Consider the following 24149-nt stretch of genomic DNA (forward strand, 5'->3'; position numbering starts at 1 on the left):
TGAAATAGATTAATGCTTTTTTCCTAAATGTTGAAATTTGTTTAAATCCATCAGCTCAAAAAGGCTTTCTCGGACAGACTTGGCGCAAGCTACTCCATTCTGCAGATCCCAAGGGAACCCTGGCCTTTACCATTACACCCCTGTACAGGGATAGATACTTACCATAGGCCCAGGGCTGCATCTACAGAGTAGCTGCTGGCCGGAGGAGCGAGCTTGAGGCTATAGTGGTTGATTCAACTCTAACTAAAGCTTTTTTTTCCTAAATACTGGGATCTGTTTAAGGCTGTTGGCTCAAACAGACTTCCTCGGACAGACTTGGCGCAAGCTACTCTATTCTGCAGATCCCAAGGGAACCCTGGTTTTTACCATTACACCCCTGTACAGGGATAGATACTTACCATAGGCCCAGGGTTGCATCTACAGAGTAGCTGCTGGCCGGAGGAGTGCGCTTGAGGCTTGAGTAGTTGAATCAATCCTAACTAAAGAAAAACCTATCTAATGCCACTTTCTTGTTAGGACCTGTCTGAGGCCTATGGCTCAAAAAAGCTTCTTTGGAAAGACTTGGCAAAAGCCAGTCTATCCTACAGGTTCCAAAGGAACTCTGGCCTTCACTCTTACAGCCCTGTACAGCGATAAAGACTTATTACAGGGTCTTGATTGCATCTACATAGTAGATGCTGACTGGAGGGGCAAACTTAAGGCTAGAATGGTTCAGCCAACCCTAACTATTGCTACTTTCTTAAATGTTAGGATATTTCTGAGGCCGTTGGCTCAAACAGGCTTCCTTGGACAGACTGGGCGCAAAACACACCATTTCTGATGTTTCCAAATGAACCCTGGGCTTCACCCTTGAACCTCTATACAGGGACCGTTTCATAGTTTTAAGGTTGAAAGACACAAGTCCATCAAGTTCAACCTAAAAGCTAATGTGTTGATCCAGAGGAAGGCAAAAACCCCATGAGGCAGATGCTAATTGCCCCATATTAGGGGAAAAATTCCTTCCCGACTCCACATATGGCAATCAGACTAGTTCCCTGGATCAACGTCCCATAACAAAATCTAGTACGGATAACCTGCAATTTTATATTATTCAAGAAAGGCACACACATGCCCTCCTTGAATTTTTTTTAGAAAATTAAGTATTTCAATTTCATGTGGCAGAGAGTTTCATAACCTCATTGCTCACACAATAAAAATTTGCCAACTAACTTCCTTTAGACAAAGTGAATTAGGATCTTTATGCTAGAGTAATTGAATTAACTCTAACTGAAATAGATTAATGCTTTTTTCCTAAATGTTGAAATTTGTTTAAATCCATCAGCTCAAAAAGACTTTCTCGGACAGACTTGGCGCAAGCTACTCCATTCTGCAGATCCCAAGGGAACCCTGGCCTTTACCATTACACCCCTGTACAGGGATAGATACTTACCATAGGCCCAGGGCTGCATCTACAGAGTAGCTGCTGGCCGGAGGAGCGAGCTTGAGGCTATAGTGGTTGATTCAACTCTAACTAAAGCTTTTTTTTCCTAAATACTGGGATCTGTTTAAGGCTGTTGGCTCAAACAGACTTCCTCGGACAGACTTGGCGCAAGCTACTCCATTCTGCAGATCCCAAGGGAACCCTGTTTTTTACCATTACACCCCTGTACAGGGATAGATACTTACCATAGGCCCAGGGTTGCATCTACAGAGTAGCTGCTGGCCGGAGGAGTGCGCTTGAGGCTTGAGTAGTTGAATCAATCCTAACTAAAGAAAAACCTATCTAATGCCACTTTCTTGTTAGGACCTGTCTGAGGCCTATGGCTCAAAAAAGCTTCTTTGGAAAGACTTGGCAAAAGCCAGTCTATCCTACAGGTTCCAAAGGAACTCTGGCCTTCACTCTTACAGCCCTGTACAGCGATAAAGACTTATTACAGGGTCTTGATTGCATCTACATAGTAGATGCTGACTGGAGGGGCAAACTTAAGGCTAGAATGGTTCAGCCAACCCTAACTATTGCTACTTTCTTAAATGTTAGGATATTTCTGAGGCCGTTGGCTCAAACAGGCTTCCTTGTACAGACTGGGCGCAAAACACACCATTTCTAATGTTTCCAAATGAACCCTGGGCTTCACTCTTGAACCTCTATACAGGGACCGTTTCATAGTTTTAAGGTTGAAAGACACAAGTCCATCAAGTTCAACCTAAAAGCTAATGTGTTGATCCAGAGGAAGGCAAAAACCCCATGAGGCAGATGCTAATTGCCCCATATTAGGGGAAAAATTCCTTCCCGACTCCACATATGGCAATCAGACTAGTTCCCTGGATCAACGTCCCATAACAAAATCTAGTACGGATAACCTGCAATTTTATATTATTCAAGAAAGGCACACACATGCCCTCCTTGAATTTTTTTTAGAAAATTAAGTATTTCAATTTCATGTGGTAGAGAGTTTCATAACCTCATTGCTCACACAATAAAAATTTGCCAACTAACTTCCTTTAGACAAAGTGAATTAGGATCTTTATGCTAGAGTAATTGAATTAACTCTAACTGAAATAGATTAATGCTTTTTTCCTAAATGTTGAAATTTGTTTAAATCCATCAGCTCAAAAAGGCTTTCTCGGACAGACTTGGCGCAAGCTACTCCATTCTGCAGATCCCAAGGGAACCCTGGCCTTTACCATTACACCCCTGTACAGGGATAGATACTTACCATAGGCCCAGGGCTGCATCTACAGAGTAGCTGCTGGCCGGAGGAGCGAGCTTGAGGCTATAGTGGTTGATTCAACTCTAACTAAAGCTTTTTTTTCCTAAATACTGGGATCTGTTTAAGGCTGTTGGCTCAAACAGACTTCCTCGGACAGACTTGGCGCAAGCTACTCCATTCTGCAGATCCCAAGGGAACCCTGGTTTTTACCATTACACACCTGTACAGGGATAGATACTTACCATAGGCCCAGGGTTGCATCTACAGAGTAGCTGCTGGCCGGAGGAGTGCGCTTGAGGCTTGAGTAGTTGAATCAATCCTAACTAAAGAAAAACCTATCTAATGACACTTTCTTGTTAGGACCTGTCTGAGGCCTATGGCTCAAAAAAGCTTCTTTGGAAAGACTTGGCAAAAGCCAGTCTATCCTACAGGTTCCAAAGGAACTCTGGCCTTCACTCTTACAGCCCTGTACAGTGATAAAGACTTATTACAGGGCCTTGATTGCATCTACATAGTAGATGCTGACTGGAGGGGCAAACTTAAAGTTAGAATGGTTCAGCCAACCCTAACTATTGCTACTTTCTTAAATGTTAGGATATTTCTGAGGCCATTGGCTCAAACAGGCTTCCTTGGACAGACTTGGCGCAAAACACACCATTTCTGATGTTTCCAAATGAACCCTGGGCTTCACCCTTGAACCTCTATACAGGGACCGTTTCATAGTTTTAAGGTTGAAAGACACAAGTCCATCAAGTTCAACCTAAAAGCTAATGTGTTGATCCAGAGGAAGGCAAAAACCCCATGAGGCAGATGCTAATTGCCCCATATTAGGGGAAAAATTCCTTCCCGACTCCACATATGGCAATCAGACTAGTTCCCTGGATCAACGTCCCATAACAAAATCTAGTACGGATAACCTGCAATTTTATATTATTCAAGAAAGGCACACACATGCCCTCCTTGAATTTTTTTTAGAAAATTAAGTATTTCAATTTCATGTGGTAGAGAGTTTCATAACCTCATTGCTCACACAATAAAAATTTGCCAACTAACTTCCTTTAGACAAAGTGAATTAGGATCTTTATGCTAGAGTAATTGAATTAACTCTAACTGAAATAGATTAATGCTTTTTTCCTAAATGTTGAAATTTGTTTAAATCCATCAGCTCAAAAAGGCTTTCTCGGACAGACTTGGCGCAAGCTACTCCATTCTGCAGATCCCAAGGGAACCCTGGCCTTTACCATTACACCCCTGTACAGGGATAGATACTTACCATAGGCCCAGGGCTGCATCTACAGAGTAGCTGCTGGCCGGAGGAGCGAGCTTGAGGCTATAGTGGTTGATTCAACTCTAACTAAAGCTTTTTTTTCCTAAATACTGGGATCTGTTTAAGGCTGTTGGCTCAAACAGACTTCCTCGGACAGACTTGGCGCAAGCTACTCCATTCTGCAGATCCCAAGGGAACCCTGGTTTTTACCATTACACACCTGTACAGGGATAGATACTTACCATAGGCCCAGGGTTGCATCTACAGAGTAGCTGCTGGCCGGAGGAGTGCGCTTGAGGCTTGAGTAGTTGAATCAATCCTAACTAAAGAAAAACCTATCTAATGACACTTTCTTGTTAGGACCTGTCTGAGGCCTATGGCTCAAAAAAGCTTCTTTGGAAAGACTTGGCAAAAGCCAGTCTATCCTACAGGTTCCAAAGGAACTCTGGCCTTCACTCTTACAGCCCTGTACAGTGATAAAGACTTATTACAGGGCCTTGATTGCATCTACATAGTAGATGCTGACTGGAGGGGCAAACTTAAAGTTAGAATGGTTCAGCCAACCCTAACTATTGCTACTTTCTTAAATGTTAGGATATTTCTGAGGCCATTGGCTCAAACAGGCTTCCTTGGACAGACTTGGCGCAAAACACACCATTTCTGATGTTTCCAAATGAACCCTGGGCTTCACCCTTGAACCTCTATACAGGGACCGTTTCATAGTTTTAAGGTTGAAAGACACAAGTCTGTCAAGTTCAACCTAAAAGCTAATGTGTTGATCCAGAGGAAGGCAAAAACCCCATGAGGCAGATGCTAATTGCCCCATATTAGGGGAAAAATTTCTTCCCGACTCCACATATGGCAATCAGACTAGTTCCCTGGATCAACGTCCCATAACAAAATCTAGTACGGATAACCTGCAATTTTATATTATTTAAGAAAGGCACACACATGCCCTCCTTGAATTTTTTTTAGAAAATTAAGTATTTCAATTTCATGTGGTAGAGAGTTTCATAACCTCATTGCTCACACAATAAAAATTTGCCAACTAACTTCCTTTAGACAAAGTGAATTAGGATCTTTATGCTAGAGTAATTGAATTAACTCTAACTGAAATAGATTAATGCTTTTTTCCTAAATGTTGAAATTTGTTTAAATCCATCAGCTCAAAAAGGCTTTCTCGGACAGACTTGGCGCAAGCTACTCCATTCTGCAGATACCAAGGGAACCCTGGCCTTTACCATTACACCCCTGTACAGGGATAGATACTTACCATAGGCCCAGGGCTGCATCTACAGAGTAGCTGCTGTCCGGAGGAGCGAGCTTGAGGCTATAGTGGTTGATTCAACTCTAACTAAAGCTTTTTTTTCCTAAATACTGGGATCTGTTTAAGGCTGTTGGCTCAAACAGACTTCCTTGGACAGACTTGGCGCAAGCTACTCCATTCTGCAGATCCCAAGGGAACCCTGGTTTTTACCATTACACCCCTGTACAGGGATAGATACTTACCATAGGCCCAGGGTTGCATCTACAGAGTAGCTGCTAGCCGGAGGAGTGCGCTTGAGGCTTGAGTAGTTGAATCAATCCTAACTAAAGAAAAACCTATCTAATGCCACTTTCTTGTTAGGACCTGTCTGAGGCCTATGGCTCAAAAAAGCTTCTTTGGAAAGACTTGGCAAAAGCCAGTCTATCCTACAGGTTCCGAAGGAACTCTGGCCTTCACTCTTACAGCCCTGTACAGCGATAAAGACTTATTACAGGGCCTTGATTGCATCTACATAGTAGATGCTGACTGGAGGGGCAAACTTAAGACTAGAATGGTTCAGCCAACCCTAACTATTGCTACTTTCTTAAATGTTAAGATATTTCTGAGGCCGTTGGCTCAAACAGGCTTCCTTGGACAGACTGGGCGCAAAACTCACCATTTCTGATGTTTCCAAATGAACCCTGGGCTTCACCCTTGAACCTCTATACAGGGACCGTTTCATAGTTTTAAGGTTGAAAGACACAAGTCCATCAAGTTCAACCTAAAAGCTAATGTGTTGATCCAGAGGAAGGCAAAAACCCCATGAGGCAGATGCTAATTGCCCCATATTAGGGGAAAAATTCCTTCCCGACTCCACATATGGCAATCAGACTAGTTCCCTGGATCAACGTCCCATAACAAAATCTAGTACGGATAACCTGTAATTTTATATTATTCAAGGAAGGCACACACATGCCCTCCTTGAATTTTTTTTAGAAAATTAAGTATTTCAATTTCATGTGGTAGAGAGTTTCATAACCTCATTGCTCACACAATAAAAATTTGCCAACTAACTTCCTTTAGGCAAAGTGAATTAGGATCTTTATGCTAGAGTAATTGAATTAACTCTAACTGAAATAGATTAATGCTTTTTTCCTAAATGTTGAAATTTGTTTAAATCCATCAGCTCAAAAAGGCTTTCTCGGACAGACTTGGCGCAATCTACTCCATTCTGCAGATCCCAAGGGAACCCTGGCCTTTACCATTACACCCCTGTACAGGGATAGATACTTACCATAGGCCCAGGGCTGCATCTACAGAGTAGCTGCTGGCCGGAGGAGCGAGCTTGAGGCTATAGTGGTTGATTCAACTTTAACTAAAGCTTTTTTTTCCTAAATACTGGGATCTGTTTAAGGCTGTTGGCTCAAACAGACTTCCTCGGACAGACTTGGCGCAAGCTACTCCATTCTGCAGATCCCAAGGGAACCCTGGTTTTTACCATTACACCCCTGTACAGGGATAGATACTTACCATAGGCCCAGGGTTGCATCTACAGAGTAGCTGCTGGCCGGAGGAGTGCGCTTGAGGCTTGAGTAGTTGAATCAATCCTAACTAAAGAAAAACCTATCTAATGCCACTTTCTTGTTAGGACCTGTCTGAGGCCTATGGCTTTAAAAAAGCTTCTTTGGAAAGACTTGGCAAAAGCCAGTCTATCCTACAGGTTCCAAAGGAACTCTGGCCTTCACTCTTTCAGCTCTGTACAGCGATAAAGACTTATTGCAGGGCCTTGATTGCATCTACATAGTAGATACTGACTGGAGGGGCAAACTTAAGGCTAGAATGGTTCAGCCAACCCTAACTATTGCTACTTTCTTAAATGTTAGGATATTTCTGAGGCCGTTAGCTCAAACAGGCTTCCTTGGACAGACTGGGTGCAAAACACACCATTTCTGATGGTTCCAAATGAACCCTGGGCTTCACCCTTGAACCTCAATACATGGACCGTTTCATAGTTTTAAGGTTGAAAGACACAAGTCCATCAAGTTCAACCTAAAAGCTAATGTGTTGATCTAGAGGAAGGCAAAAACCACATGAGGCAGATGCTAATTGCCCCATATTAGAGGAAAAATTCCTTCCCGACTCCACATATGGCAATCAGACTAGTTCCCTGGATCAACGTCTCATAACAGAATCTAGTACGGATAACCTGCAATTTTATATTATTCAAGAAAGGCACACATATGCCCTCCTTGAATTTTTTTTAGAAAATTAAGTATTTCAAGTTCATGTGGTAGAGAGTTCCATAACCTCATTGCTCACACAATAAAAATTTGCCAACTAACTTCCTTTAGACAAAGTGAATTAGGATCTTTATGCTAGAGTAATTGAATTAACTCTAACTGAAGTAGATTAATGCTTTTTTACTAAATGTTGAAATTTGTTTAAATCCATCAGCTCAAAAAGGCTTTCTCGGACAGACTTGGCGCAAGCTACTCCATTCTGCAGATCCCAAGGGAACCCTGGCCTTTACCATTACACGCCTGTACATGGATAGATACTTACCATAGGCCCAGGGCTGCATCTACAGAGTAGCTGCTGGCCGGAGGAGCGAGCTTGAGGCTATAGTGGTTGATTCAACTCTAACTGAAGCTTTTTTTTTTCCTAAATACTGGGATCTGTTTAAGGCTGTTGGCTCAAACAGACTTCCTCGGACAGACTTGGCGCAAGCTACTCCATTCTGCAGATCCCAAGGAAACCCAGGTTTTTACCATTACACCCCTGTACAGGGATATATACTTACCATAGGCCCAGGGTTGCATCTACAGAGTAGCTGCTGGCCGGAGGAGTGCGCTTGAGGCTTAAGTAGTTGAATCAATCCTAACTAAAGAAAAACCTATCTAATGCCACTTTCTTGTTAGGACCTGTCTGAGGCCTATGGCTCAAAAAAGCTTCTTTGGAAAGACTTGGCAAAAGCCAGTCTATCCTACAGGTTCCAAAGGAACTCTGGCCTTCACTCTTACAGCCCTGTACAGCGATAAAGACTTATTACATGGCCTTGATTGCATCTACATAGTAGATGCTGACTGGAGGGGCAAACTTAAGGCTAGAATGGTTCAGCCACCCTAACTATTGCTACTTTCTGAAATGTTAGGATATTTCTGAGGCCGTTGGCTCAAACAGGCTCCCTTGGACAGACTGGGCGCAAAACACACCATTTCTGATGGTTCCAAATGAACCCTGGGCTTCACCCTTGAACCTCAATACAGGGACAGTTTCATAGTTTTAAGGTTGAAAGACACAAGTCCATCAAGTTCAACCTAAAAGCTAATGTGTTGATCCAGAGGAAGGCAAAAACCCCATGAGGCAGATGCTAATTGCCCCATATTAGAGGAAAAATTCCTTCCCGACTCCACATATGGCAATCAGACTAGTTCCCTGGATCAACGTAACATAACAAAATCTATTACCACTAACCTGAAATGTTATATTATTCAAGGAACATTTTTCATCAAGCAGTTTTCACCGGAAATGTGTTGCACAACTGTTTGAATCTCAGTAAATTCCTGCGCAACTTACATTTAAATACTCTGACCTTTTTACACCCACTCTTTTAACTTCTTAAATAGTGAACAGAGCTTATCTGGACCGCTTGTGGCTTAGCTTTACCTGAAAACTTATTACAAATTAGGCTGGAAAAGTGGTGTAAATTAGGACTGAAATTGACTCCATCTTTTGACTGGAGTACATTTCTTGAGGTGTAGTACGTCAGCTTTAAGGGGATATTTCAATAAATGAATGACCCTGGCTGCAGGTATAAAGAATCAAACTGTGCTGTCCTGACCCATTCCTGGGATTGTGTATGGCACTGACATCACCTCAATACTGCCGCAGCCAACAAATGTAATCAGACGGACTGCCCAGCTGAGCGCACTGAGCTGCTGCAGCTCTGAGATGGTGGAACCTCTTTTTTTTAATTAAATGACCTGCAGCTAGGGACATTCATTTATTGAAAGGGAACAACCCCTTTAAGGATGAGTCAAGTTCATTAAGAGGTTTAGTCTTTTTAATGAATTTGGTGCACGTTCCTCCAATAGGCACTTCATGAATGCTGGTATAGAAATCCACCAGCCTTGATGAATCGGCCACCATAGGTTTACATGGCATGAGCATATACAGAACAGTTGTGTAGTATACGTTACCAGGCCCTCATGATGCTCTTGGTCCTGGATGGCCTTCCACAGTCTGCTTTCTTGCTTCATCATCTTGAAGGGCTCCACTTTCTTTTCTTCTGGCTGGCATGGTGCGGCTCTATCATCCTGCTCCTTTAACACGAAGGGACGAATGACTGTAAAGCTGCCAGGAGCGTTTTTTTATCCACTTAGATCATTGTGACACCACAAAGTGATGACATAGACAAGTGGGTGAGGCGCCTTTATTCAGTCAACGGGTGTGGTCAGAAGAAATTAGCATATTCCGTGATGTTACTACAATGAGAACAGACATGAACATTCTATTCGGAACCCGACCGCCATTATCAGCGGAACCTTCACTGCTGTCAGATTGGCACTAAAAACAAAAAGAGACAGCGGTGAACCTGGACAGTAACAATCTACAGGGACAGTGACTGCTAAGCGGACTTCATGTCAGATGTTATGCAGCTTTGTCAGAAAAAAAAACAATAAAATATATAAAAGACAGGCTCCAATAAACCTTAAACACTGGGCTGTAGTCACAGATTCTCCTTCCACCTGCAGCACATTGCTCCCCTGCCTAACCCTCCCCGTCCTGCAGCATGTTTCTCACCGCTTAATTCTCCCACTCCTGCAGCACATCACTCCCCTGTCTAAACCTCCCCCTCTTGCGGCACATTGCTCCCGTCTAATCCTCCCCTCCTTGCAGCACATTGTGCCCTTTCTAAATCTCCCCCTTCCTGCACCACATCACCCACTGCCAAATCCCCTCTTGCACCACATCGCCCACTGCCAAATCCTGCACTTCCTGCAGCATATCGCTCCCTGCCTAATCCTCTCCTATTGCATTACATCACTCCCCTGCATAAGCCACCTCTTCCTGCAGCACATCGCTTCCCTGCCTAAGCCTCCCCCTCCTGCATTACATCACTCCCCTGCCTAATCCTCCTCTCCCTGCAGCACAGCGCTCCCTGCCTAATCCTCCTCTTCCTGCAGCACATCGCTCCCCTGACCCCCTCTTACGTGACATCTTTTCTATCAGTTACATTTGTGAAGTAACTGCTGTCTCCTGTGAGCAGTGGAGAGCGAAGCTGAGAGCCAGGAGGCTCTGCCCCTCTGCCCCTTCTTGCCACATCATCATCCATCTACATCAGGGCTGTCAAACTCAAATATATAGAGGGCCAAAAGGAAGAGTTTAACTCAGAAAAATAAGTCAACACTTTATCAGATGTTTCTGTGAAAACTTGAGTACAACAAATAAGATTTTGTTATTTTCCCTCAGTTATAAAAAAAATAGTTATGAGAAAAGTGTGACAAAAAGGAGTCATAAAATGCACCAAAATGAAATATCACAATTTATGGCTCAAATTGAGGTGAAGCAAGGAAGAGGTTGAGCTTAGCTAATGAGATGCATCAAACATACAGGTGCTTCTCACAAAATTAGAATATCATCAAAAAGTTAATTTATTTCAGTTCTTCAATCCAAAAAGTGAAACTCATATATTATACAGAGTCATTACAGAGTGATCTATTTCAAGTGTTTATTTCTGTTAATGTTGATAATGATGGCTTACAGCCAATGAAAACACAAAGTCATTATCTCAGTAAATTAGAATAATTAACAAAAATCACCTGCAAAGGCTTCTTACGCATTTAAAAAGGTCCCTTTGTCTGTTTCAGTAGGCTCCACAATCATGGGGAAGACTGCTGACTTGACAGATGTCCAGAAGGCAGTCATTGACACACTCCACAAGGAGTGTAAACCACAAAAGGTCATTGCTAAAAAAGCTGGCTGTTAACAGAGTGCTGTATCCAAGCATATTTATGGAAAGTTGAGTGGAAAGAAAAAGTGTGGTAGGAAGAGGTGCACAAGCAACCGGGATAACCGCAGCCTTGAAAAGATTGTTAAGGAAAGGCCATTCAAACATTTGGGGAAGATTCACAAGGAGTGGACTGCTGCTGGAGTCATTGCTTCAAGAGCCACCACACACAGACGTATCCAAGACATGGGCTACAAGTGTCACATTCCTTGTGTCGAGCCACTCATCACCAATAGACAACGCCAGAAGCATCTTACCTGGGCCAAGGAGAAAAACACCTGGACTGTTGCTCAGTGGTCCAAGGTGTTGTTTTCCGATGAAAGTAAATTTTGCATTTAATTTGGAAATCAAGGTCCCAGAGTCTGGAGGAAAAGTGGAGAGGCCACAATCCAAGCTGCTGGAGGTCTCGTGTGAAGTTTCCACAATCGGTGATGGTTTGGGGAGCCATGTCATCTGCTGGTGTAGGTCCACTGTGTTTTATCAAGACCAAAGTCAGCGCACCCGTCTACCAGGACATTGTAAAGCACTTCATGCTTCCCTCTGCCGACAAGCTTTATGGAGATGGAAATGTCATTTTCCAGCAGGACTTGGCACCTGTCCACACTGCCAAAAGTACCAATACCTGGTTTACACAACAGTATCACTGTGCTTGATTGGCAGCAAACTCACCTGACCTTAACCCCATAGAGAATCTATTATAGAGAATCTATGGGGTATTGTCAAGAGAAAGATGAGAGACACCAGACCCAACAATGCAGACGAGCTGAAGGCTTCTATCAAAGCCACCTGGGCTTCCATAACACCTCAGCAGTGTCACAGGCTGATCGCCTCCATGCCACATTGCCGCATTGATGCAGTAATTGATGCAAAAGGAGCCTGGCCAAGTATTGAGGGCATTTACTGAACATACATTTCAGTAGGACAACATTTCAGATTTTAAAAACATTTTTCAAGCTGGTGTTAGGCTGTGTTCACACGATGCGTATTTCATGCGTTTCCGCGGCGTTTTTGCAGTTGCGTAAACGCCGCGGAAACGCATGAAAAACGCATGGTAGAAGGGAAGCAATGTTCCCCAATTGAAATCCGCATGTGCTGTGCCCATGATGCGGATTTTTCCGCAGCGTTAACGCTGCGGTCAAAAATCCGCAGCATGTTAATTAATTTTGCGGAAACGCGGCGATTTCACCGCCATTGACTTGCATTAGAACGCGCCAATTCCGCAAGACAGCATTTGTACTTGCGTTATTGGCGCGTTCTAATATGCGGATGGTACCCGGGTGTGGAGGAGAGGAGAGTCTCATCCACACCCAGGTACCATTAAAAAAGCTGTAAAAAAAGAATAAAATAAAAAATAAATGTATTCTTACCTTCTGTCGGCCCGCGCAGCGCTCCCGCTTGGTTCCCGGCACTTGCAGTGAGTTGTAGGACCCGCGGTGACGTCAGAGTCATGTGACGGGTCACGTGACGCTGACGTCGGCAGGTCTTTCAATTCAAAGTTGCCGGCAGCCGGGAACTTTGTAAAGCAGGACAGCGCGGGCCATCAGAGGTAAGTATATACACTCTCTCGGGTCACACTATATAAATCCATGCTGTTTGCATGGATTTATATAGTGTGACCTAGTTGTCAAGCACTTTCCAGGTGATGCTAAAATCGCCTGGAAAGCGCTTGTCAATCTGCATGTGGATCCGCATGTATTCTGCAGGAAAAACGCATGCACAATCTGCATGCGTTTTTTCTGCCAGGGAGATGCAGAAATGATGCAGAAATTTTCTGCTTCATTTCTGCATCGTGTGCACATACCCTTATAAAGTATTCTAATTTACTGAGATAATAGCATTAACAGAAATAAACACTTAAAATAGATCACTCTGTCTGTAATGACTCTATATAATATGAGTTTTACTATTTGTATTGAAGAACTGAAATAAATTAACTTTTTGATGATATTCTAATTTTGTGAGAAGCACCTATAGTATGCTATATGCCCAATTTTAACAAATGTACTGCAATTTTTCCTGAATGTGTTCAGAAATGTACTGATGTGTAAGCAGACAAATGCAGAGACTTAGGCTATGTGCCCACGATGCACAAAAGCTCCGGATTTTTCCTGAGCGTTTCTGCATCTCCCTGGCAGAAAAAACGCATGCGGATTGTATATGCGGATTGTACATGCGGATTGTACATGCGGATTGTACATGCGGATTGTACATGCGGATTGTACATGCGGATTGTACACGCGGATTGTACATGCGGATTGTATATGCGAATTGTACACGCGGATTGTACACGCGGATTGTATATGCGGATTGTACATGCGGATTGTATATGCGGATTGTATATGCGGATTGTACACGCGGATTGTACATGCGGATTGTATATGCGGATTGTACATGCGGATTGTATATGCGGATTGTATATGCGGATTGTACATGCGGATTGTATATGCGGATTGTATATGCGGATTATACATGCGGATTGTATATGCGGATTGTACATGCGGATTGTATATGCGGATTGTACATGCGGATTGTATATGCGTATTGTACATGCGGATTGTACATGCGGATTGTACATGCGGATTGTACATGCGGATTGTACATGCGTTTTTCCTGCCAGGGACATGCAGAAGTGAAGCGTTCTTCACATGCATTTCCACATGTGGGTTGACAAGCGCTTTACAAGCGATTTTAGCATCACTTGGAAAGTGCTTGTCAATTTGGTCACACTATAGAAATCCATGAAAACGGCATGGATTTATATAGTGTGACCCCAAAGACTGGTTAAAAATAAAAAAATCTACTGTATAATTGTCTTATCCCATCTGTCTGTCTGTCTGTTTGTCCGTCTGTCCTGGAAATCCCGCGTCGCTCATTGGTCCGGCAGCGGCCAATCAGCGCCGCGGGATTTCTGAAAAAAGATGGCGGCCGTTAGCGGCTCATCTGCAGGAAGGAGCTCAGCGGCGATGCAGCCGGGAGATGAGCGCCGCGAGGCGCTCATCTCCCGGCCGGTACCAGCAGAAGGACATCGACCGCCGGACCCATCTGCGGGGCGGAGATGCAGCCGGGAGTCAAAATCGTGTAGCCAAGATCGGTGATTGGTCGCGGCCGATATTTAAATTTGGCGCCCAAATCGGTGATTGGTCGCGGGCAGCGTCCGCGACCAATCAGTACAGTAGTGTTTAACTTTTGCGGCAAGATCAGTGATTGGTCGCGGGCCAAGACCGCGACCAATCACCGATTTGTGCGGCACATTTAAATAGTGGCCGCGACCAATTGGATGTCAGCGCCGCTCCCCGGTCCTCCCTTCACCCCCTAGCCGCATGGATGTCAGCGCCGCTCCCCGGTCCTCCCTTCACACCCTAGCCGCATGGATTTCAGCGCCGCTCCCCGGTCCTCCCTTCACCCCCTAGCCGCATGGATGTCAGCGCCGCTCCCCGGTCCTCCCTTCACACCCTAGCCGCATGGATGTCAGCGCCGCTCCCCGGTCCTCCCTTCACACCCTAGCCGCTGATGTCCCCACAGTATCTGCATGGTGTTACAAAGGTCCGGACATTTGTGTTAAAAATCGCTGATTGGTCGCCGACGCTATTTAAATGTGGCGCCAAAATCAGTGATTGGTCGCGCCCAGCGTCGGCGACCAATCAGCGATTTTTAACACAATTGTCCGGACCTTTGTAACACCATGCGGATACTGTGGGGACATCAGCGGCTAGGGTGTGAAGGGAGGACCGGGGAGCGGCACTGACATCCAATTGGTCGCAGCCGCTATTTAAATGTGCCGCACAAATCGGTGATTGGTCGCGGTCTTGTCCCGCGACCAATCACTGATCTTGCCGCAAAAGTTAAACACTACTGTGCTGATTGGTCGCGGACGCTGCCCGCGACCAATCACCGATTTGGGCGCCAAATTTAAATATCGGCCGCGACCAATCACCGATCTTGGCTCCACATTTAAACACCGCTGTACTGATTGGTCACGGACGCTATTTAAATGTGGCGCCAAAATCGGTGATTGGTCGCGCCAAGCGTCGGCGACCAATCAGCACAGCGGTGTTTAAATGTGGAGCCAAGATCGGTGATTGGTCGCGGCCGATATTTAAATTTGGCGCCCAAATCGGTGATTGGTCGCGGGCAGCGCCAGCGACCAATCACCGATTTTTAACACAAATGTCCGGACCTTTGTAACACCATGCGGATACTGTGGGGACATCAGCGGCTAGGGTGTCAAGGGAGGACCGGGGAGCGGCGCTGCGGGTCCGGATACTTCTGCTGCGACCAGTCGCTCATCTCCCGGCTTCTCGCAGCGGAAGTAGCAGCGCAGGCAGCGGCGCTCTCCGGTCCTCACTAATACGATTCCGCTCCCCGGTCCTCACCAATACGATTCACTGATTGGTCTCGCTCTCCACACGCGACCAATCAGTGATCTTGGCGCTAAAGTTAAACACCGCTCTGCTGATTGGTCGCGGCCGCTGCCCGTGACCAATCACCGATTTGGGCGCCACATTTAAATAGCGGCCGCGACCAATCACCGATCTTGCCGCCACATTTAAACACTGCTGTGCTGATTGGTCGCGGACGCCAGACGCGACCAATCAGCGATTTTGGCGCCAAATTTAAACCCGCTCCGCTAGTTGGTCGCGGATGCCGGCCGCGACTAATCAGCATTACTGGCGCCAAATTTAAACACCGCTCTGCTGATTGATCGCGGTCGCTGGCCGAGATCAATCAGCAGTATTGGCGCCAAATTTAAACACCGCTCTGCTGATTAGTCGCGGTCGCCGTCCGCGACCAATCAGCAGTATTGGCGCCAAATTTAAACCCCGCTATGATGATTGGTCGCTTTTGCCGGCCGCGACCAATCAGCAGTATTGGCGCCAAATTTAAACACCGCTCTGCTGATTGGTCGCGGGCGGCGATTGCGACCAATCAGCATTATTGGCGCCAAATTTAAACCCCGCTCTGCTGATTGGTCGAGACAGCCGGCCGCCACCAATCAGCAATTTTGGCGCCAAATTTAAACCCCGCTCTGCTGATTGGTCGCGGTTGCCGGCCGCGACTAATCAGTATTGTTGGCGCCAAATTGCCGGCCGCGACTAATCAGCATTATTGCCGCCAAATTTAAACACCGCTCTGCTGAATGGTCGTGGCCGTGACCAGTCACCACTATTGGCGCCAAATTTAAACACCGCTTTGCTGATTGGTCGCGACCGGCGGCTGCAACCAATCAGCATTATTGGCGCAAAATTTAAACCCCGCTCTGCTGATTGGTCACGTTCGCTGGCCGCGACCAATCAGCATTATTGGCGCAAAATTTAAACCCCGCCCTGCTGATTAGTCGCGACTGCCGGCCGTGACCAATCAGCGATATAGCTGCTAAATTTCAACACCGCTTTGCTGATTGGTCGCGGTTGTTGGCCGCGACCAATCAGCGATTTTGGCGCCAAATTTTTTGCACCCGGTCTGCCGCATACATATTCTAGAATACCCGATGCGTTAGAATCAGGCCACCATCTATAAATCTATACTTAACTTCCGATGGCCCCCGCAGTCTTGCTTCTCTCCGTCCTGGCTGCCGGCAGATCGCGGTACACTGAAGGACCTGCTGTCACATGACTATGACGTCAGCGCAGGTCCTTCAGTCCATCGCGAGCTGCCGGCATGGGAGGACGAGCGCAGCGGGGGCCGTCAGAAGGTAAATATAACATTTATTTTATATTTTATTCTTTTTTTTGACAGGTTCTATGGTACCCGGGTCCGGAGGAGAGTCTCCCATCCTCCACACGCGGGTACCATCCGCACATTGAACGCATGTATTCCGCATGTGCTTATCTAGTGAAGCGGAATCCATTTGTTCCAATGCAAGTCAATGGCGGCGAAAAAGCAGCGCTTACGCGAAATAATTGGTAGTGCTGCGTTTTTTTCCGCAATGATAATCCGCAGTGGAAATTTCCGCAGCATGTGCACAGCACATGCGGACTATCATTGGGGAACATGGCAGACCTTCTAACATGCGTTTTTAAGCGTTTCTGCTGCGTTTTTGCCATGCCGAAACGCTTAAAAAACGCATTGTGGGCACACAGCCTTAGGCCATGTGCCCACGTAGCGTTTTTGTAGCATTTTTGCGGCATTTTTACGGCCGCGAAAACGTTTGTAGAACAGTCTGCCATGCAAAGCCATGTGAATTCGGATGTGCTGTGCACATGATGCGCTAATTTGCGCGCCGAATTCGCATTACTTTGCAAAACGCAGCATGACCATTTCTACTGCGATTACGCTGAAGCTTATTCGCGATGCGTGTGGTATCTGGGAGGAAGACGAGACTACAACTCCTCTTCATCCCGGCTACCACGCGGTGAAAAAAAGAAATAAAAAAGTTAAAAACAAACAAAACCTGTATATTCACCTCTCCGGCGGCCCCCGGTCTGCTCTCCGGTCTCCTCCGGTCTGCTGTCTGTACTGTCAGGACCTGCGGTGACGTCATTTAGTCAGGTGATGGTTGCATGACCGCTGACGTCGGCATCAGGTGATGGTCGCGTGACCATCAGCTGACTAAATGACGTCACCGCAGGTCCTGACCGTACACTGCGGGACGCTGAAGAGAGAAGACGCGGCCGGGAGCAGACCGGAGGAGACCGGAGAGCAGACCGGGGGCCGCCGGAGAGGTGAATATACCGTTGTTTTTTTTTATTTATTAACGTTTTCTTTTTTTTACTATAGATGCTGCATTTAAAGCATCTAAGTTGTTCACACATTATAGATCCATTTCGGTTGCATGGATTTATATTGTGTGATCAACTTGTCAAGCACTTTTCCAAGTGATGCTCAAAATTGCTTGGAAAAGTGCTTGAAAAAACGCATGTGAAAACGCTTCTCTCTGGCAAAAAAAACGCATGTAAATCTGCATCAAATCTGCTAGGTGTGCACACAGCCTTATAGCTGGTTTTGCTCTGAGCTGAGATGTCCGGGCTGAATAATGCTCTGGGAGCAGAACCCATCAGCAGAATCTGTCTGTTTCCTGCCTTGTAGCAGTGGATCCCGGCTATTTAGCTCACAGAGCATTGTCTACACAAGATACAATTGTATCCAATTTTCAGCTGGGAACAGGACTATGGACAAGTTTTGCAGCAACTGCATTTGTGATAGGAAATGTTGATCAATCTAGATTTTCTTCAGTGTTCTTATTCATTGCAGAAAATCTTAAAAAAGCCGAGGAATGTGGGCAACATGGTGGGTCAATGATTAACGCTGTGGGGCTGGGTTCATATAATAGCAAGGACAACATCTGCAAGGAGTTTGTATGTTCTCCCCGTGTTTGTGTGGGTTTCCTCCGGGTTCTCCGGTTTCCTCCCACACTCCAAAGACATACTGATAGGGAATTCATATTGTGAGCCCCAATGGGGACAGTGATGATAATGTCTGTAAGGTGCTACAAAATCTAACGGCGCTATATAAGAGAGTAAAATAAATATATAACTAAATAAAATGAATGTATTAAAAGGCTAAGATTGCAAAGAGCTTGTAAAAACAAGAAACTTTGCGATTTTTAATTCTGCAGTGTACAGCTCATTGCTATGGTTACTGACCACCTGAGAAGTGGCCGGTCTCCTTGGCAAGAAGCGCTCACTTGCAGACTGGTGGACTTCAGCGCCCCTGTGCCTGTCCCATTCTGCAGAGGCAAAGCCGCCTCTGCCCGCAGAATGCAAGAGGGCACAATTCAGACAAGCGGCTCAGCCAAGCCACCGGCCAGAACTGTAAATCTTCAGCTTCTGATGAGAGGAACACAAGACCACCCCTTTAATAAAGGAGTAGAGCAGAACTCATACAGTGATTAGTGGGGGTCTGACACCTGAAATCCCCAGACATCAGCTACTTCTGCAAGATGATGTACACAGTGTTAAGAGCTGGAATAGCACAGCTCCACACACTGTGCAATGGCTGGTTTCAGGTACTACAGCTCAGATCACAATCATTTCAATAGGAGCTGCAGTACCAAGATCGGCCACTACACAGTGTACAGCGCTGTGCTGTTTGGGCTCTCTACGCTGAGTATTTCCAGCTGCTGTCTTATTGGTGAGGGGGCCGTGTGTTGGAACCTCACTGATCTGATATTGATGACCAGGGTCGGACTGCGGTGTCTGGGGCCCACAGGGGAAATTAACTCTAGGGGCCCACCTACAGCAAGATGCAAATATCTGTTATCCGCTCTCGCTGTTATAGTGGAGCATTGACTGGCGGCTCCTGCACATCTACTGGGCGACACTCTAACTGGGATGGACATGTTTGCATTAAAGGGCTTCTTTGGTTAAAACTAGTGTTGAGCGAGTATGTTCTGTTAACCCTTTCGGCGAGTATGCTCGGGCCGAGCTCCGAGTATTTATAGCTGCTCGGTGATATGGTTGAATCGCTCCCGTGTGCATGATTTGCGACTGTTTGACGGTTTTAATACATGTGAGGAATGTGTAAGAAATAGACATTCCTCACATGTATTAACCCCTTAAGCCGCGGAGCATTTTCCGTTTTTGCATTTTCGCTTTTTGCTCCACTTGTTCCCAGAGCCATAGCGTTTTTATTTTTTGGTCAATATGGCCATGTTAGGGCTTATTTTTTGCGGGACGAGTTGTACTTTTCAACGCCATAACTAGTTTTACCATGCCGTGTACGGGAAAACGGGAAAAAAATTCCAAGCGCCGTGAAATTGCAAAAAAAGTGCAATACCACTGAGGTTTTTTTTTATTTTTTTTACCACGTTCACTGAATGCTAAAACTGACCTGCCATTATTATTCTCCAGGTCATTAAGAGCTCGTAGACACCAAACATGTATAGGTTCTTTTCTATTTAAGTGATGAAAAAAAAATCCAAAGTTTGGTAAAAAAAAAAAAAAAAAAATGGTGCCATTTTCCGAGACCCGTAGCGTCTCCATTTTTCGGGATCTGGGGCAGGGTGAGGGCTTATTTTTTGTGAACCGAGCTGAAGTTTTTATAGATGCTATTTTGGGGTAGATCCGATGTTTTGATCGTCCGTTATTGCATTTTATTGCAATTTTACGGTGACCAAAAAACGTAATTCTGGCGTTTAGAATTTTTTTCTCATTACGCCATTTACCGATCGCATTAATTCTATTTTTATATTGATAGATCAGGCGATTCTGAACGCGGCAATGCCAAATATGTGTATGTGGGGTTTATTTTATGATTTTATTTTGAATGGGGCGAAAGGGGGGTGATTTAAACTTTTAATTTTTTTTATTTTTTTTCATATTTTTTAAAACTTTTTTTTTCATTTTTTGCTTGCTGCTGTACTCTACATAGGAGACTTGAAACAGCAACTGTCCGATCACCTCTGCTACATACAGGGAACCAGCAGATCCCCTGTATGCAGCAGAAATGGTCCTGTCCTATGAGCACCGACCACTAGATGGCGCTCATAGCAATTCCACCCGCGCCTGTTGCGGGCACATGTCAGCTGTAAGAATCAGCTGACATGTGCTTGGTTCAGTGCGGGCTCAGCGCCGGAGCCCTCACTGAACCGGAGGATAACGACATGCGCGTACTAATACGTGACATGTCGTTAAGGGGTTAAAGCTGTCAAACAGTTGCAAATCATGCACACGGGAGCGATTCAACCATATCACCGAGCAGCTGTAAATACTCGGCGCTCGGCCCGAGCATACTCGGACAGAACATACTCGCTCAACACTAGTTAAAACAAGTTATCACCGATCCATGGGCTCTACAGGATAGGTGATCACTTATTGAGCATTTGTGTCCAAACATTGGAAAACGCACCTATCGGAAGAATGGGGAAGTTTTATCCCTGACAGAACACTTATCCCTATTTTAAAATGCTGCGGCAGGTGGGACGTCTGACCGCAGCTCTATTCATTCTCTTAGAGACTTGCAAAAAAGAGCAGCGCTCACAGCCACTGAGAGAATGAATGGATCAGTGGTCGCATCTCACATGCCGCTCCAGTCTAATGGGGAGAAAAGCTCCACATTCTGCCGGTGTGTGCAAGCAGTCAGACCCTCACCAATCAATATTATCAATGATCCTGTGGAGAGGTGATTACTTGTTTTCACCGGAGAACCCCTGTAAGTGCATCTCTGCCGCTCTGGTCCAAGTATTTAATCGCTAAGGCCACGGCCCTACTATCAGTATTCGGTCAGTATCCAGTCAGTATTTTTTCTCAGGAGTGGGAGCCAAAACAGGTGATGAACAATCAGAGAAAAGGTATAATAGAAACAAGTCACCAATTCTGCATTTATCAACCATTCCTGGTTTCGGCACCCACTCCTGAGAAAAATACTGACCAAATACTGATGGTGGGGCTGTGGCCTAATGGAAAAAAATCTTTTCCTAGTTAAGATCAGCGAGAACAAAATGACCGCCATACACAGCACAGTCCACTATATCAACACCAATAATACCACATACAAAAGGGACAAATATCGCCACACCTTGACTAGATCACATATTACCACTACATAGTGACTGAATAATACCACATACAAGGAACAAATATGGCCAAACTATGACCAGACCATATATTACCACCCCAAGGTGACCAAATACTACAGTACTGATCATGAATACAAAACCACAAAACTAACAACACTGTTATTACCACCAGCGACATTATACACAGGAGCTCTGTATATAGTGTCAGTGTACAGGTAACACAGTGATCACCAGTGACATTATAGACAGGAGCTCTGTATATAGTGTATAGGTAATACAGTGATCACCAGTGACATACACAGGAGCTCTGTATATACTATATACACACGTGGTCAAAATTGTTGGTACCCCTCGTTTAATGAAAGAAAAACCCACAATGGTCACAGAAAAAACTTGAATCTGACAAAAGTAATAATAAATTAAAAATCGATGAAAATGAACAAATGAAAGACAGACATTGCTTTTCAACCCTGCTTCCACAGAATTTAAAAAAAATTAAACTCTTGAAATAGGCCTGGACAGAAATGATGGTACCCCTGAAAATAATGTGACAAAAGGGACATGTTAAATCAAGTTGTGTCCACTAATTAGCATCACAGGTGTCTACAATCTTGTAATCAGTCAGTGGGCCTGTATATAGGGCTACAGATACTCACTGTGCTGTTTGGTGACATGGTGTGTACCACACTCAACATGGACCAAAGGAAGCAAAGGAAAGAGTTGTCTCAGGAGATTAGAAAGAAAATTATAGACAAGCATGTTAAAGGTAAAGGTTATAAGACCATCTCCAAGCAGCTTGATGTTCCTGTAACTACAGTTGCACATATTATTCAGAAATTTAAGATCCATGGGACTGTAGCCAACCTCCCTGGACGTGGCCGCAGGAGGAAAATTGATAACAAATCAAAGAGACGAATAATATGAATGGTAACAAAAGAGCCCAGGAAAACTTCTAAAGAGATTAAAGGTGAACTTCAAGCTCAAGGAACATCAGTGTCAGATCGCACCATCCGTCGTTGTTTGATCTAAAGTGGACTTCATGGGAGACGACCAAGGAGTACACCATTGTTGAAAAAAAATCATAAAAAAGCCAGACTGGAATTTGCCAAACTACATGTTCACAAGTCACAAAGCTTTTAGGAGAATGCCCTATGGACAGATGAGACAAAAATGGAAGTTTTTGGCAAGGCACATCAGATCTATGTTCACAGATGGAAAAATGAAGCATATCAAGATAAGAACACTGTCCCTACTGTGAAACATGGAGGAGTCTCTTTTATGTTTTGGGGCTGGTCTGCCGCATCTGGCACAGGGTGTCTTGAATCTGTGCAGGGTACAATGAAATCTCAAGACTATCAAGGGATTCTAGAGAGAAATGTGCTGCTCAGTGTCAGAAAGCGTGGTCTCAGTCGCAGGTCATGGGTCTTGCAACAGTATTATGACCCAAAACACACAGCTAAAAACACCCAACAATGGCTAAGAGGAAAACATTGGACTATTCTGAAGTGACCTTCTATGAGCCCTGACCTAAATCCTATTGAGCATCTTTGGAAAGAGCTGAAACATGCCGTCTGGAAAAGGCAACCTTCAACCATGAGACAACTGGAGCAGTTTGCTCATGAGGAGTGGCCAAAATACCTGTGGAGAGGTGCAGAAGTCTCATTGACAGTTACAGGAGTCGTTTGATTGCAGTGATTGCCTCAAAAGGTTGTTCAGCAAAATATAAAGTTAAGAAGAACCATCATTTCTGTCCAGGCCTGTTTCATCAGTTTATTTTATTTTTTTTATTCTGTGGAAGCAGAAAAGCAATGTCTGACTTTCATTTGTTCATTTTCATAGATTTTTAATTTATTATTACTTTTGTCAGATTCAAGTTATTTCTGTGACCATTGTGGGTTTTTCTTTCATTAAACGAGGGGTACCAACAGTTTTGACCACGTGTGTAGTGTAAGTGTACATGTGTGTCACCCTGGCCTGGATGCCACAAGTGTAATTAAAGCTGTGTCTGAGAGCAGGGGGGAGGTTCTCTAGTCAGGGGAACATTAGCATGCAATGCCTCCTGTCTCAGGCCAGTAGGGGGAGCAGGCTGCCCCTATAAAAGCTGGTGCTGAGGGCAGGGTTAGAGAGAACCCAGATGACCTGTCTCAGGACTGAGACGTGTCTCAGCAGAGCAGGGACAGACAGTTGCACTGCACCTAAGAGGAAGTGTGGCAGGAGGAGAGCCACAAGCCAGAGACAAGAGGCGAAGAGAGCCTGTCTTGGCAGATAACAGACTTAATCTACCAGACTTTGGTGTCTGAGGCTGGAAGGATTCCACATCCCCCAGCAGAGAACCAGTCCGCAAGGGACTGTATATTCCTTGGCCTAAGAAGCCTGGAGGCTCTGCAACAACAGAAGGGACCAGTAAAGCCATACAAGGCTGGGAGCAGAAAGGAACCCACGTCGCAGGCCATACAGGCGAGAAAACACGGAAAGCTCGG

This window comes from Phyllobates terribilis, unplaced genomic scaffold (genome assembly GCF_046119375.1).
Source record: "Phyllobates terribilis strain yellow unplaced genomic scaffold, ASM4611937v1 Scaffold_46__1_contigs__length_10046794, whole genome shotgun sequence".
Lineage (NCBI taxonomy): Eukaryota > Metazoa > Chordata > Amphibia > Anura > Dendrobatidae > Phyllobates > Phyllobates terribilis.